Source organism: Protomyctophum parallelum (assembly GCF_964188405.1).
Source record: "Protomyctophum parallelum genome assembly, chromosome: 10".
Lineage (NCBI taxonomy): Eukaryota > Metazoa > Chordata > Actinopteri > Myctophiformes > Myctophidae > Protomyctophum > Protomyctophum parallelum.
Window position 1 is genome coordinate 50,272,821 of NC_139704.1, and position 11,475 is coordinate 50,284,295.

Sequence of the window (11,475 nt, forward strand, 5' to 3'; positions counted from 1 at the left end):
ACACTCTGACACTGTTGTATGTCAACACACACGCACACACTTTTCCCTCCCCTACAGCTCTTATCACAGACAAAGAACTTACTTTTAAACAACTCCAAAACAATACAGCTACGGTGCTGAGAATTACTAATTGGTGACATCACCTGATTGTGGGCGTGGACATTACAGAAAGGATATACAAAATCACAGTTATATAGGAAACAGGAATATTGCATACATCACATGTTGACAGACTTATACAATCACTTTTTGAATATAACTTTTTACTTTATGGGTAGCACTGGAGGGAGACATCTTCATTTAAGCCACCTGGATTGACAGACTTTAAATAAAAAATCCATCTAGATTCAGTTTGGAGGAGTTTAGTGTCTAAATCACCCCCTCTTCTAGATGTCTTAATTTGATCAATGACCGTGTAAGACAGATCTGCTGTGGAGTGACCGGCTTCCATGAAGTGTCTGCATGGCGACAGGAGATTTGATGTCCTTGCGTCTGATGGCACTCATGTGTTCTATGACGCGTGTGCGGACTGCCCTAGATGTTTTGCCTATACGTACTGTAGATTACATTTACATGTGATCATGTAGACTACATTAGAGGAACTACAATTCACAAATTGTCTGATAGTGTTATGACATATATACTGTATACACTTCTATGAAAAAGAAGGAAATCATCAGATAGAGAAAGTAAAGAAAGGGGGGGAGAATTGTACAGTATAGAGTATGGCTATGCTAGGGTTGAGGTGCTTTGGATAATACCTTGAGGGAAGCAGCACTGTTTTCATCAGCTGAGGTAATTAGAGAAACCAGCAGGAAAGATAACTGGCTTTATCTGAGCTAATGTTACAGTCAGTGAGCTGTGGCAGGCACGCACGCACGCACGCACGCACGCACGCACGCACGCACACACACACACACAGAGACAACATTTATCATATTTGTCTCCACCAGGCCGAAGGCATGGGGGGAGAGTATGTTTTGCACTCCGTCCGTCCGTGTGTCCGTGTGTCCGTCCGTCCGTGTGTGTGTCCGTGAGCAGCTAATCTCGGCCACCGTTAACCCGGTCGATGCCAAATTTTGCACACACACTCCCTGGATGCCAACCATGAACCTCTGCCCCAAACTTTCCAGAACGGCCTGTTATAGCGCCACCAGGAGGCCGCTTTGTGCAAAACAAGTTTTTGCACAGTACACCTACAGATTTTGTCCAAACATCACGCAAATTGGTACACAGTCTCTCTAGAGCCATTCAATGAAACAGGTTTTTCAGATTTCTCAGACTCCATCCTGATTGGTTAAGATTGGCTTCCAAAGTTCACAGGAGTGCTCAGTTTCAAACAAAATGCTGCAAATCATGAACACATCGCGTGATTTCCGTGAAATTGTGCACCCACATTCCCACTAGGCCGAGGAAGAAATGCCACATGAACAATTTCAACTCAGCCTCAAGGTGGCGCTATAACTGGCCGGAAAGTGTTTTTACCTCTAACTGCACGGATCTGTGGATAACTTTGTATGCCAACTCCCTAGAGGCCAAGGAAAAACCTTTGCCTGGATTTTTTTACTTTTGTTGCCCTTTTATCCAACCACCAGATGAAGGCAAGCTGCAATGTCCTACATTCCTATCCTGGTGGAGACCTGTGCCCAGAAGGGCACTTTTTCTAGTTTATCCTCTGTGGTGGAACTTGTGTTCATTGGATCAGATGTCTCTAAAAACAGTGGATTCCAACCCAGTTCATATCAAGTGTCATTATGTATTCTGTATTTGAGATTTAACCTCTCAGACAAGAGAATATTTTTGTTATAGTTGGATATGATTTTGTCCACAATTCCATGATGTGTTGATGTTGGTACAGTACCGTTAGGAGAGATAACAGGCAGACGTTGATCAAAATAGCAACTCTTCTACATTCTCGTAAATTAAGTGATTTAACTCTTGAGATGCCCAGTAGCCTTGGAGGCATATATCAGGATGGTAACTTACGTCATGTTGTAGTCACTGGTTTGTAGACAACAGGATGGTAACTTACGTCATGTTGTAGTCACTGGTTTGTAGTCCTCAGGATGGTAACTTACGTCATGTTGTAGTCACTGGTTTGTAGACATCAGGATGGTAACTTACGTCATGTTGTAGTCACTGGTTTGTAGACATCAGGATGGGAACTTACATCATGTTGTAGTCACTGGTTTGTAGTCCTCAGGATGGTAACTTACGTCATGTTGTAGTCACTGGTTTGTAGTCCTCAGGATGGTAACTTACGTCATGTTGTAGTCACTGGTTTGTAGTCCTCAGGATGGTAACTTACGTCATGTTGTAGTCACTGGTTTGTAGTCATCAGGATGGTAACTTATGTCATGTTGTAGTCACTGGTTTGTAGTCATCAGGATGGTAACTTATGTCATGTTGTAGTCACTGGTTTGTAGTCATCAGGATGGTAACTTACATCATGTTGTAGTCACTGGTTTGTAGTCCTCAGGATGGTAACTTACGTCATGTTGTAGTCACTGGTTTGTAGTCCTCAGGATGGTAACTTACATCATGTTGTAGTCACTGGTTTGTAGACATCAGGATGGTAACTTACATCATGTTGTAGTCACTGGTTTGTAGTCATCAGGATGGTAACTTACGTCATGTTGTAGTCACTGGTTTGTAGTCCTCAGGATGGTAACTTACATCATGTTGTAGTCACTGGTTTGTAGTCATCAGGATGGTAACTTACATCATGTTGTAGTCACTGGTTTGTAGTCATCAGGATGGTAACTTACATCATGTTGTAGTCACTGGTTTGTAGTCCTCAGGATGGTAACTTACGTCATGTTGTAGTCACTGGTTTGTAGTCATCAGGATGGTAACTTACGTCATGTTGTAGTCACTGGTTTGTAGTCATCAGGATGGTAACTTATGTCATGTTGTAGTCACTGGTTTGTAGTCCTCAGGATGGTAACTTACGTCATGTTGTAGTCACTGGTTTGTAGTCATCAGGATGGTAACTTACATCATGTTGTAGTCACTGGTTTGTAGTCATCAGGATGGTAACTTACATCATGTTGTAGTCACTGGTTTGTAGTCCTCAGGATGGTAACTTATGTCATGTTGTAGTCACTGGTTTGTAGTCATCAGGATGGTAACTTACATCATGTTGTAGTCACTGGTTTGTAGTCATCAGGATGGTAACTTACGTCATGTTGTAGTCACTGGTTTGTAGTCATCAGGATGGTAACTTACATCATGTTGTAGTCACTGGTTTGTAGTCATCAGGATGGTAACTTACATCATGTTGTAGTCACTGGTTTGTAGTTATCAGGATGGTAACTTACGTCATGTTGTAGTCACTGGTTTGTAGTCATCAGGATGGTAACTTACGTCATGTTGTAGTCACTGGTTTGTAGTCATCAGGATGGTAACTTACATCATGTTGTAGTCACTGGTTTGTAGTCATCAGGATGGTAACTTACATCATGTTGTAGTCACTGGTTTGTAGTCCTCAGGATGGTAACTTACATCATGTTGTAGTCACTGGTTTGTAGTCCTCAGGATGGTAACTTACATCATGTTGTAGTCACTGGTTTGTAGTCATCAGGATGGTAACTTACGTCATGTTGTAGTCACTGGTTTGTAGTCATCAGGATGGTAACTTACATCATGTTGTAGTCACTGGTTTGTAGTCATCAGGATGGTAACTTACATCATGTTGTAGTCACTGGTTTGTAGTTATCAGGATGGTAACTTACGTCATGTTGTAGTCACTGGTTTGTAGTCATCAGGATGGTAACTTACGTCATGTTGTAGTCACTGGTTTGTAGTCCTCAGGATGGTAACTTACGTCATGTTGTAGTCACTGGTTTGTAGTCATCAGGATGGTAACTTACGTCATGTTGTAGTCACTGGTTTGTAGTCATCAGGATGGTAACTTACGTCATGTTGTAGTCACTGGTTTGTAGTCCTCAGGATGGTAACTTACGTCATGTTGTAGTCACTGGTTTGTAGTCATCAGGATGGTAACTTACGTCATGTTGTAGTCACTGGTTTGTAGTCCTCAGGATGGTAACTTACATCATGTTGTAGTCACTGGTTTGTAGTCCTCAGGATGGTAACTTACGTCATGTTGTAGTCACTGGTTTGTAGTCATCAGGATGGTAACTTACGTCATGTTGTAGTCACTGGTTTGTAGTCATCAGGATGGTAACTTACGTCATGTTGTAGTCACTGGTTTGTAGTTATCAGGATGGTAACTTACATCATGTTGTAGTCACTGGTTTGTAGTCCTCAGGATGGTAACTTACGTCATGTTGTAGTCACTGGTTTGTAGTCCTCAGGATGGTAACTTACGTCATGTTGTAGTCACTGGTTTGTAGTCATCAGGATGGTAACTTACATCATGTTGTAGTCACTGGTTTGTAGTCATCAGGATGGTAACTTACGTCATGTTGTAGTCACTGGTTTGTAGTCATCAGGATGGTAACTTACATCATGTTGTAGTCACTGGTTTGTAGTCCTCAGGATGGTAACTTACGTCATGTTGTAGTCACTGGTTTGTAGTCCTCAGGATGGTAACTTACGTCATGTTGTAGTCACTGGTTTGTAGTCATCAGGATGGTAACTTACATCATGTTGTAGTCACTGGTTTGTAGTCCTCAGGATGGTAACTTACATCATGTTGTAGTCACTGGTTTGTAGTCCTCAGGATGGTAACTTACATCATGTTGTAGTCACTGGTTTGTAGTCCTCAGGATGGTAACTTACATCATGTTGTAGTCACTGGTTTGTAGTCATCAGGATGGTAACTTACATCATGTTGTAGTCACTGGTTTGTAGTCATCAGGACGGTAACTTACATCATGTTGTAGTCACTGGTTTGTAGTCCTCAGGATGGTAACTTACATCATGTTGTAGTCACTGGTTTGTAGTCATCAGGATGGTAACTTACATAATGTTGTAGTCACTGGTTTGTAGTCATCAGGATGGTAACTTACATCATGTTGTAGTCACTGGTTTGTATTCATTAGGATGGTAACTTACGTCATGTTGTAGTCACTGGTTTGTAGTCATCAGGATGGTAACTTACATAATGTTGTAGTCACTGGTTTGTAGTCATCAGGATGGTAACTTACATCATGTTGTAGTCACTGGTTTGTAGTCATCAGGATGGTAACTTACATCATGTTGTAGTCACTGGTTTGTAGTCATTAGGATGGTAACTTACGTCATGTTGTAGTCACTGGTTTGTAGTCATCAGGATGGTAACTTACATCATGTTGTAGTCACTGGTTTGTAGTCATTAGGATGGTAACTTACATCATGTTGTAGTCACTGGTTTGTAGTCATCAGGATGGTAACTTACATCATGTTGTAGTCACTGGTTTGTAGTCATCAGGACGGTAACTTACATCATGTTGTAGTCACTGGTTTGTAGTCCTCAGGATGGTAACTTACATCATGTTGTAGTCACTGGTTTGTAGTCATCAGGATGGTAACTTACATCATGTTGTAGTCACTGGTTTGTAGTCCTCAGGATGGTAACTTACATCATGTTGTAGTCACTGGTTTGTAGTCCTCAGGATGGTAACTTACATCATGTTGTAGTCACTGGTTTGTAGTCCTCAGGATGGTAACTTACATCATGTTGTAGTCACTGGTTTGTAGTCCTCAGGATGGTAACTTACATCATGTTGTAGTCACTGGTTTGTAGTCATCAGGATGGTAACTTACGTCATGTTGTAGTCACTGGTTTGTAGTCATCAGGATGGTAACTTACGTCATGTTGTAGTCACTGGTTTGTAGTCCTCAGGATGGTAACTTACGTCATGTTGTAGTCACTGGTTTGTAGTCCTCAGGATGGTAACTTACATCATGTTGTAGTCACTGGTTTGTAGTCCTCAGGATGGTAACTTACATCATGTTGTAGTCACTGGTTTGTAGTCATCAGGATGGTAACTTACATCATGTTGTAGTCACTGGTTTGTAGTCATCAGGATGGTAACTTACATCATGTTGTAGTCACTGGTTTGTAGTCATCAGGATGGTAACTTACATCATGTTGTAGTCACTGGTTTGTAGTCATCAGGATGGTAACTTACATCATGTTGTAGTCACTGGTTTGTAGTCCTCAGGATGGTAACTTACATCATGTTGTAGTCACTGGTTTGTAGTCATCAGGATGGTAACTTACATCATGTTGTAGTCACTGGTTTGTAGTCATCAGGATGGTAACTTACGTCATGTTGTAGTCACTGGTTTGTAGTCCTCAGGATGGTAACTTACGTCATGTTGTAGTCACTGGTTTGTAGTCCTCAGGATGGTAACTTACGTCATGTTGTAGTCACTGGTTTGTAGTCATCAGGATGGTAACTTACATCATGTTGTAGTCACTGGTTTGTAGTCATCAGGATGGTAACTTACGTCATGTTGTAGTCACTGGTTTGTAGTCCTCAGGATGGTAACTTACATCATGTTGTAGTCACTGGGTTGTAGTCCTCAGGATGGTAACTTACATCATGTTGTAGTCACTGGTTTGTAGTCATCAGGATGGTAACTTACATCATGTTGTAGTCACTGGTTTGTAGTCATCAGGATGGTAACTTACGTCATGTTGTAGTCACTGGTTTGTAGTCCTCAGGATGGTAACTTACGTCATGTTGTAGTCACTGGTTTGTAGTCCTCAGGATGGTAACTTACGTCATGTTGTAGTCACTGGTTTGTAGTCCTCAGGATGGTAACTTACGTCATGTTGTAGTCACTGGTTTGTAGTTATCAGGATGGTAACTTACGTCATGTTGTAGTCACTGGTTTGTAGTCATCAGGATGGTAACTTACGTCATGTTGTAGTCACTGGTTTGTAGTCCTCAGGATGGTAACTTACATCATGTTGTAGTCACTGGTTTGTAGTCATCAGGATGGTAACTTACGTCATGTTGTAGTCACTGGTTTGTAGTCCTCAGGATGGTAACTTACGTCATGTTGTAGTCACTGGTTTGTAGTCATCAGGATGGTAACTTACATCATGTTGTAGTCACTGGTTTGTAGTCATCAGGATGGTAACTTACGTCATGTTGTAGTCACTGGTTTGTAGTCATCAGGATGGTAACTTACGTCATGTTGTAGTCGCTGGTTTGTAGTCCTCAGGACGGTAACCACAATACCAGAATCAGTAGGCTATTACACAAAATTCCCACAGATATGAACGGCATCATCATTTTAGGACCTACACAATAAAAGCCTTGAGCAGCATCGCAACGCATTGTGAGCTTGTAGATCGGCTATTGTATTGTCAAATGATTTGTTTCTCTACATTTGAAAACTTAACGGGTACTTGTCGTACTTTATAAGTACATTTTGATGCCAATACCTTGAATTTCTGACTTTTACTTGTAACAGAGTATTTCTATATTGCAGTATTTATACTTTTACTTAACCCATTCTGGGCGGGAACGTTATGCTTTAGCTATTTAAAAATAGCAGATCTACAAGCCCGTAGCGCGCCACTCGGTGGCGCGCTACGGGCTTGTAGATCTGATATTTTTGAAAAATCGAAGAACGACTGACATAGAAACATGGCTTTTTCAGAAAACTGTCATTTTCAAACAGACATTTTTAGAATCTGATCTCAGGTCAGAATGGGTTAAGCATAATATTGGAGTACTTTTTCCACCTCTGGGCATGGGGGGGGGGGGCAGGGGGGTGGGTGGGGGGGGCATGGAGGGGCAGGGGGGTGGGGGGCATGGGGGGGGCAGGGGGCGTAGAAAGCGGTGGTAAAGCTCTGTTTCTAAGAATAGAGGGTTTCATTTAAGGACTGAGGTTACATCGCAAAAAAATAGACTCATGCCAAAAAAGCTTCTTTCCCTCAACCAATCAGATCCATGAAGGAACTGATAAGAGAAAGAGCCAATCAGGGAGAAGGAAACGCTCCCCCCCCCCCCCTCCTCCTCCTGCACATTCACCCTCTTCTTTTGCACCTTTCTTTCTTTCTTTTTTATCCCACGATTTTGTAACCCATTTTTCACCCCTGTGTCAATCATCTAATGTGATCCTGGGCTCTACACACCCTCCACCAACCTAGTCCCCATATATGGGGGACAAGGGGAGAACAACCTAGTCCCCATATATGGGGGACAAGGGGAGACCAACCTAGTCCCCATATATGGGGGACAAGGGGAGACCAACCTAGTCCCCATATATGGGGGACAAGGGGAGACCAACGGACTTGAACTCATGCTTCCTTCATGCCTGAGTGTCCAAGTTGCTCCATTACACCTGACAGGGGGGAGTTTCCCTGGTTGGACGTAGCACGTGGAAGGAACACGTTATTCCAACCAGTTCCTTTCCCCTCCATCAGGCGCCCCGGCTGGCCAGGGGGAGGCAGTATAGAGACCATTTCCTTTCCCCTCCATCAGGCGCCCCGGCTGGCCAGGGGGAGGCAGTATAGAGACCAGTTCCTTTCCCCTCCATCAGGCGCCCCGGCTGGCCAGGGGGAGGCAGTTTAGAACCTTTCTAAAATAATGTTTATGGAACAAAGCTACTGTTTGAAGTTGTTGTATGTTTATGCAGAACATATTAGCTACTGTGAGGGCACCAATCAGGACAGAGCACAGAGAACACGGGGCACCAATCAGAGCACAGAGCAGAGAGCGTTAATAAGAAGGTGTAAACAGGTTTAATGTGCATGACGTCATCATCATCATCATCATCATCATCATCATCACAGCAGACCTGACAGTAACAGTATACAGTACATCATAATCACACAGCGGAACTCACTGTACATTCATTATGTTATTATTCCTTTACAGTAACAGTTTACAGTACAGAATAACAGAGCAGAACATATACATTAATTGGATACTATTATTATAATAATTATTGTTATTATTATGATTCTATAGAAAGACACATAGTACAGATCTACTGTTGTTGCAGAGGGCGTCATTCCAGATCCAATAGGGTGGACAGCAGAAAGAAGTTATACCACTAAATGCAGTGGTCCCCAAACCTTTCCATGTCAAGGACCCCCAAATCAACATTTATTAGGCCACGGACCCCCAAATCAAAGTTTATTAGGCATGGACCCCCCGTTTGAAAACATCTTAGAGTATATATGAATAGAGACGGCACCCAGCGGAAACCCTGAGGCGAAATGGACATAGTGGCCGAATGAAGGTATTGCAGCCTGGCCCCAAACACATGAACGCGCTGTCCGTTGACTGTCATTGTGCACGTTCACGACGGACGACGCTCGTGCGCGTTCGTGCACGTTCAACGGCAGCGCGTTCATGTGTTTGGGGCCAATCCATCCCAGAATGCACTCTGTTCCTACCTGGAAGGAGGAGTGAAATCGCCTCATGCGCTTTTGAGCAACTCAATGCAAGTGGATGGAAGGAGAACTCGGATGTCTTCTCTATTGATATATACTCTAAGGAAAACATATGCCCGTGACCCCGATAAGGGAGGATCTGTACGGCTCTAGCAGTGATTCTGAAACATTCATTTCATGGACCTCCAGTTTCACACGCATTATGCTACGGACCCCCATTTCATGGCATTTCTATCTCTGGGACCCCCATTTATATTGTAAAACCACTGTTAATTTTACTCAGAGAGTGTACAAATTTGTACACTCTCTGAGTTACAGACCCATAAGGGTCCATCTGGTCCCTAACTATCTCTAATTGAGCTGGGGACCCCCTGGAACTCCCTCAAGGACCCCTTTGGGAACCCATGACTTAAAGGACCACTTCACCACTTTTCAACCTATCTTCATATAATAGGTCCTCACTAATAGTCATGATAAAATGCTACAATGTTTTTCTACTCAGTCTGTGTCTCATAGGAGGGCTGTGGGCAGTTTAGAAAACGTCTTCCAGTGACATCATCATTAGGCAGATTATTTTTTAAACAAGATTTTTTTACAAAAATCTAGAAAAGCCTAGAAAGCCTGCAGTTTTTATTAGGTTGTATTCCCCATCGATGATGTCACTGGAAGACGGTTTCTAACCTGCCCACAGCCCTCCTATGAGACACAGACCGAGTAGAAAAAAATATTAGTGAGGACCTATTTATATGAAGATAGGTTGAAAAGTGGTGAAGTGGTCCTTTAATGTTCACCCTATAATGACTAGATCAAAACAAAGGAATGTCTGGTTGGAACTGTACGTGAGTCATAAATGGTTGCAGACAAGAAAAAAAAAACGCACATCTAAATTATGATCTATGTTCATCTAAATATGATCTATGTTCATCTAAATATGATCTATGTTCATCTAAATATGATCTATGTTCCGAGTTGCGGAATGCGAGCATGGAAATGGTCGTGGGTTTGCGTAAATGGTCCCGCCCCCCCTCCTACTAGTAGTACCGCCCCCTCATACTAGTCCCGCCCCCTCCTACTAGTAGTTCCCGCCCCCTCCTGCTAGTAGTCCCGCCCCCTCCTGCTAGTAGTCCCGCCCCCTCCTGCTATTAGTCCCGCCCCCTCCTGCTATTAGTCGGGGATAACGTGTTTTCTCTTCCTCTAAATAAAAACGCCTGCAGTGTTTCCGAGGCTAGGAGATAAAGTACAGTTTTAGACCACCGCCGAGTTGCCGAGTTGGAACGTTACGAAGTTCGCTTAAAGCCGACTCCCGTTGGAGTTGCGAGCCCATACGGACAGAATAGTAAGTCATGTTCCGGTGATTAACATTTAAAGTGGCTACCGGCCAATCACAGCACGTCCTTACACAAACCCGCGACCATTTCCCCGGTCGCTTGGGGAACGTATGCATAATAAAATAAGTTAATTTGAGGTTGAATGTGAACACTAGGGGGCATTAATTGCTTAATTAATTAAAATGACGCCCCCGTACTATCGCCTACAAGTTCACTTTGTGAGTTAAGGGTGTGTCGTGTGTTGCGCCAAAACCTTGGCCTGTGATAGGAGGAGAGTTAACGGTGTGTCGTGTTGCGTCCAAACCTTGGCCTGTGATAGGAGGAGTGCTACATTACATCATGCAAGCGCAAAGTGGTGATTGGTCGCAACACCGGTCCATCTGTTTTAGAGCCCGACCGATATGGCGGTTTTTGGCCGATATATCGGGAACTATTTGACTTTCTTTCCGCAGTTATGCAGTCAATGTGTTTCGAATTTTATTTTATTATTATAAAAACATAATAACTGACCACTATTTACTGGCCATGCCTATAGTGATATTTTTGAAAATGTTTGAATTAGGTTTAAATGGTTAAATAAAAACAAACTGCATTTTATGTGTATTTTAAATGTACTTGTCTGTTCATTATATAATCAATGTTAAATATAATTTGTCATATAAAATGACTAGTTATTGTTTGTTGACGAAATTGACAATAGGCTACACACTTAGTCAAAGTGTTTTCGTCGAAAATAAGCAAAAATAAGGTAGTCGACGAAAAGAAATTCGTCATAGTTTTATAGTCGACGAAATCAACGTTGTATCGGCCCCAATAATCAGCCGGGCTCTGGCGTAC